Source organism: Pelophylax lessonae (assembly GCF_965119305.1).
Source record: "Pelophylax lessonae genome assembly, chromosome: 6".
In the NCBI taxonomy this organism is placed as follows: Eukaryota; Metazoa; Chordata; class Amphibia; order Anura; family Ranidae; genus Pelophylax; species Pelophylax lessonae.
In genome coordinates this window covers 174,589,785-174,595,784 of record NC_138773.1, presented here as the reverse complement: position 1 = coordinate 174,595,784, position 6,000 = coordinate 174,589,785, and positions in this window count along the sequence as shown.

Genomic DNA, 6,000 nt, shown 5'->3' with positions numbered 1-6,000 from the left:
GGCTCTCCAAGCGGAGATCCTGGCCAGGAGGGACAGACTGCCTCAGTCCCTGGATCTGAGTGTCTCATTGATTCGTCAGACCAGATTGGCTCTTCTCCGGTGGCTCCAGTCCCCGGCGGTGTCGGCAGGCAAGTCCTTCCATACGTTGCTGTGGACAGTGGTTACCACGGATGCCAGCCTGTCGGGCTGGGGTGGAGTCCTGGGCAACCTGTCTGCCCAGGGCACTTGGTCGGAGGAGGAGTCCTCCCTTCCGTTCAATGTGCTGGAATTGAGAGCGATCAAACTCTGTCTCTTCCAGTGGTTGGACCGACTTCGGGGCCTTCCTGTTTGGGTACAGACGAACAATGCTACCGCGGTGGCTTACAGCAACCACCAAGGGGGCACCAGGAGTGCCTGGGCGGCCCGGGAGGTGACCGACATTCTGTCTTGAGCCGAGACTCATGTCCTGGCAATCTCAGCAGTTCACTTTCCGTGGGGGAAATGGCAGGCCGACTATCTGAGCCGCCAGACCCTGGACCAGGGGGAATGGTCCCTGCACCCAGAGGTTTTTAGAATGCTGTGTGCGAAGTGGGGATCCCCGGACATGGATCTGTTCGCATCTAGTCTAAACTGCAAGGTGGGAAGGTTCGTGGCAAGAACGCGCGATCCCCTGGCGGACGCCTCGGATGCGTTGGTGGCCCCTTGGCATCAGTATCGTCTGATGTATGCCTTTCCCCCGATTCAGTTGTTGTCCAGGTTCCTCCGCAGGTTAGCCTCGGAACCGCACCTGGTGATTCTGGTGGCGCCGGATTGGCCATGCCGGTCCTGGTACGCCGACGTTGTTCACCTGGCAGTGGCGCCTCCGTGGCGGCTGCCAGTGCGGGAAGATCTACTGTCTCAGGGTCCGATCTTCCATCCTGCTTTACAGTCGCTGGCTTTAATGGCCTGGCTGTTGAGACCCAGGTCTTGAGAGACAGGGGTCTCTCCCCTGAGGTCATCCCTACCCTGATCAAGGCTAGGAAAACCTCTTCTGGTAAAATCTATTACCGGACCTGGAAAGCTAGTTCGCCTGGTGTGAGTCCAGGGGGTTCTCCCCTCGGTCGTACTCGGTGTCGAGAGTGTTGGCTTTCCTCCAGTCTGGGGTGGACCAGCGCCTGGCGCTGGCCACAATAAAGGGCCAGGTGTCTGCACTGGCTATCCTTTTCCAACGCCCTGTGGCGTCTCATTCCTTAATTCACACCTTCATTCAAGGTGTGCGACATTTGGCTCCTCCCAGGTAGGAGTCTTTGCCTCCATGAGACTTGAACTTGGTTCTGTCCGTGTTACAGCGTGCTCCCTTTTGAAAACATCCGGGAGATATCGTTGCCTCTGCTATATTAAAAAAGAATAGTGCACACATGCAAAAGAAATGACTATCAAATATGGAGACAATCCATAAATAAAAATGGGGATTTAGTCCCACCATACGGCCATATCGTGCTCAAGCCCACCACTGCGTCATAGTACCCCATTATCAGTGGGTCCTACACTATCCATAAAAAAGGGGTGAATCCAGCCTCTCTAACCCTTGGAGACAACACTCCTTGCTAGGATAGATGTGCTAATGCACTACAAAGGACTCCTCCTATATCTACTTGATAGTGGACTCTGATAGAGTACAGGTGTGTGTGCGGGGTGGGGTGCTCAACCTCAGAAGTCTGGTCAGACTGAATACATAATAAACAAGCAAAAAATTGGGGGAGCAAACCCTGAACATGTATATCTAAAGCCGGTGCAGCTATGGACCAAGCAACATGTATATTAAAAAAGAATAGCGCACACATGCAAAAGAAATGACTATCAAATATGGAGACAATCCATAAATAAAAATGGGGATTTAGTCCCACCATATGACCATATCGTGCTCAAGCCCACCACTGCGTCAAAGTACCCCATTATCAGTGGGTCCTACACTATCCATAAAAAAGGGGTGAATCCAGCCTCTCTAACCCTTGGAGACAACACTCCTTGCTGATCACTTCGGCTTGCAGAGTATCAGAACTGGCGGCGTTGTCTTGCCGTTCTCCTTACTTGGTTATTCACAAGGATACGGTGGTCTTACGTCCACATTCCTCTTTTCTTCCTAAGGTGGTCTCTGAGTTCAACCTTAATGAGGACATTGTCCTGCCTTCGCTTTGTATGAAGCCTAAGCATGCTAAGGAGGTTGCTTTGCACTCCTTGGATGTTGTCAGGGCGATCAGGGTTTACCTGTCGTCTGCGGAATCCTTTCGGAGGACGGATTCCCTCTTTGTCCTGAGGGACCTCGGAAGGGCATGGCTGCGTCTGCAGCGACTATTGCCAAATGGATCAGACCGAGCATTGAACAGGCTTATGCTTTGAAGGAATGGGTTCCGCACTTCCCTGTTAAGGCGCACTCTGCCAGATCTTTGAGTGTGTCCTGGGCCTATTGGCATCGTGCCTCGGTGGCCCGGGTGTGCAAGGTGCACACCTTTTTCAAAATTCTACAAGGTAGATGTTCTGACATCAGCTGATGCCTCCTTTGGCCGCTATGTTCTCAGTGCGGCGGGGCCATGAAGGATACTTGTTTTTTTATGGGTCCCTGGCTGTTGGTATTTGCTTTCCTGGGCTGTTGCTCCTGTTGAGCATTGTTTTCTGTTGCCCAGAAGGTTCTCTTACTGTGCATGTAAGGTTCCTTTCTCTGATGTGGCTACTGCGTTACCTTTTCTACGGTTGCGTCTCCCACCCCTCATGTCTACACTGCTTTGGGACATCCCAATAGTGATGACTTAGAGGAGGCGGCGACTGTCGGAGGACGTAAGAGAAAACGGAATTTTTGTAAAATCTTACCTGTAAAATTCCTTTCTCTGAGTCATCCGACAGTCGCCGCCCCCGCCCCTCTTTTGGGGTTGTTTTCTTATTACCTACTGCTATGCTACCAAACTGAGTTGGGAGTGGTCACTGCAGGGGGGTATTGACCAGTTGGGACAGCCCCCATGGGTGTGTATATGCAAATGCCTTTGTTCTTTTGACTAAGTCTTTATGCCTAGCTACTCCTGCAGAGCGGAAGTCAATACCCAATAGTGATGACTTAGAGGAGGCGGCGACTGTCGGAGGACTCAGAGAAAGGAATTTTACAGGTAAGATTTTACAAAAATTCCGTTATTTGCCACAAAACAAATGTCTGGTGGAAACCCAATACAGCTCACCATCCAAATAACACCATTGCTACAGTAAAGCGTGGAGGTGGTAATATCCTGTTATGGAGGTGTTTCTCTGCAGAAGGGACTTGAGCACTTGTCAGAATAGAAAAAACATGGATGGGGCAAAATACCATCGAATTCTTGAGGAAAATCTGCTGCTCTCTGCCAGGAAGTTGTCAATGAGCCAAAGCATACAGCAAAAATGACCACAGAGTGGTTGAAGGAGAAAAAATGTGAATGTCCTTTTCATGGCCTTGCCAGAGCCCAGACTTAAACCCCATTGAAAATCTGTAGAATGACTTGAAGGCTGCAGTCCACAAATGGTCACCATCAAATTTAACTGAACTTAAGCAGTTCTGCAAAGTCGAGATGTTTGAAGTTAGTAGAGACATATCTCAACAGACTCAAGGCTGTAAATAAAGCAAAAGTTGCTTCAACAAAATACTGACATAAGGGGGCGATCCTTTTTCCAACTCCATGATTCGGTTTATTTATTTATTTTTTTCTGACATGTTGGTGTTCTATCTTTCACTTAGATGTTATCAGTTGTACTAGTAAATACAGCTGGATAAAACAAAAACTGTGTCTGTCTTAATTTCCGTCTGCAAAGCAACAAAATGTGAATATTTTAAAGGGGGTGATTCTTTTCTATACACAATATATGCATAAGTGCCCTGCTAGGTTCAAAGCATCCAGCATGACTGGCTCTAAGATGCTGTTTAAAAAAGGATAGGCAACTTAGTGGTGTCAGTTTAAAGTAGAACTATAGGCAAAACCTTTTTTTTTTTATTTTGGGTAGAGCAAGGAAGGATTATAACCCCTGTCAGATTTTTTTTTCACCATCTGTGTCCCATTGCGGAGATTTCCCTTCACTTCCTGCCCCATTGCCATACAGGAAGTGAGAGGAAATCCCTGTAAATCAAGAGAATTCATTTGAGACTCCCAGGTCACCAGATCCAGTGTACCCTTTGGAAGATTTCCCCTCTAATACCTTTCTGGGGACAACCCAAAATCTGGGTAATTTCTTACTTTTACTTTCTAAGACAATGGTAAACAGGACAATCTCCTTAACGGGGGCAGAGACCGCAATAAAAGCTGACAGGTGTTCTAATCCCTATCCAAAACTAAAAAAAAAGTTTTGCCTTTAGTTATACTTTAAGCTTTTCTTTAGGCTTTTCTTTTCCAGCTCTGGAGTGTATTAAAAGGGTACAGTTGTCTTTTGGTTTCTTTATCCATTTACAGGGGTGTGAAGAAAAACATCCCCCTAGCTCTCTAACATCATAAATAAAATTCAAAATGGGGTTTTTCAACTTTTCTGTTCCTTATATGATCCCCATGCTGTGTTAGAGAAAACTTTTTTTTAACCTTGGGAACAAAGTACTCTACATCTGAACATATTTGCAGTGTAAGAATGTGAGAAATATGTTATACTTTGAGTAACCACTTTAATATTAGGAATCAATAGGTACACTTGTAACAACTGTTTCTTGACAACCGAGAATAGCAGATGGTAATATTTAATGATTTGCTGTGTGCTGGTTTACTAAAGGACTTTTCACTCCACAAGTTTTGTACAGTATATTTGCTTCAATTATCAAATCTTGTGAAGAGCATATGCGCCTGAAAAGGCATGCAAAGTAAATTTAATTTAATTTTTTACATGTCTGGATATTTGAAGGGCATATTTACTCACTTCACTTTTGAGTGAAGATGTTCAACTTTTTGCAAATCCGCCAGAATGGGGGGGGGGGGGGGTTTGGGGGGTATTTACTAAAATAGGAGCATGCAAAATCTGGTGCAGCTTCTAGATTTTGTCAAAGCTTACTTGAACAAGCTAGAGTGTAGAACCTTATTGTTTACCATGCACAGCTGCACCAGATTCTGAGTGCTCCAGTTTTAGTAAACAATGTGTGTAGTATTTGTCCGTTTTGTTGTGGGCCATTTACATTTCCTGATAAAAGCATGGGAGCTGCTATTGCATTTTGCACATGCTGATTGCCAGGCTGTCTTGCTCGAATTTCTTTCTTTATTAGTTTGAGTTACATGGTTAGTCAGGTTGAAAAAAGACACAAGTCCATCTGGCTCAACCAATAAAAAACTGAAAATAGTAAAGAAATTACAACCATACAATCCCATATACACAATCCTATACCCGCAGTTGATCCTGAGGAAGGCAAACAAATACTCCCAGCAAAGCATGATCCAATTTGCTACAGCAGGGGAAAAAAATTCCTTCCTGATCCCCCGAGAGGCAATCAGATATTCCCTGGATCAACTTTACCTATAAATATTAGTACCCATTTTTATTATGTACACCTAGGAAAGAATCCAGGCCTTTTTTAAAGCAATCTAGTGAGCTGGCCAGAAACACCTCTGGAGGGAGTCTATTCCACATTTTCACAGCTCTTACGGTGAAGAAACCTTTCCGTATTTGGAGACGAAATCTGTTTCCCTCTAGACGCAAAGAGTGCCCCCCAGTCCTCTGTGTTGACCTTAAAGTGAATAACTCAACACCAAGTTCACTATATGGACCCCTATATGGACCCCTTATGTATTTATACATGTTTATCATATCCCCCCTTAATCTCCTCTTTTCAAGAGAAAATAAATTCAGTTCCTCTAATCTTTCCTCATAGCTGAGCTCTTCCATGCCTCTTATCAGTTTGGTTGCCCTTCTTTGCACTTTCTCCAGTTCCCTGATATCCATCCACCTCTAACATAGGTTGTAGAACAAGTGTACAGATAAGAACTTTTGGCCTATTTTTCTGGAATGCCTACTCGGGTCAAGTCAGTGATTTAGAAAGTAGTAAAACCAGCTTGT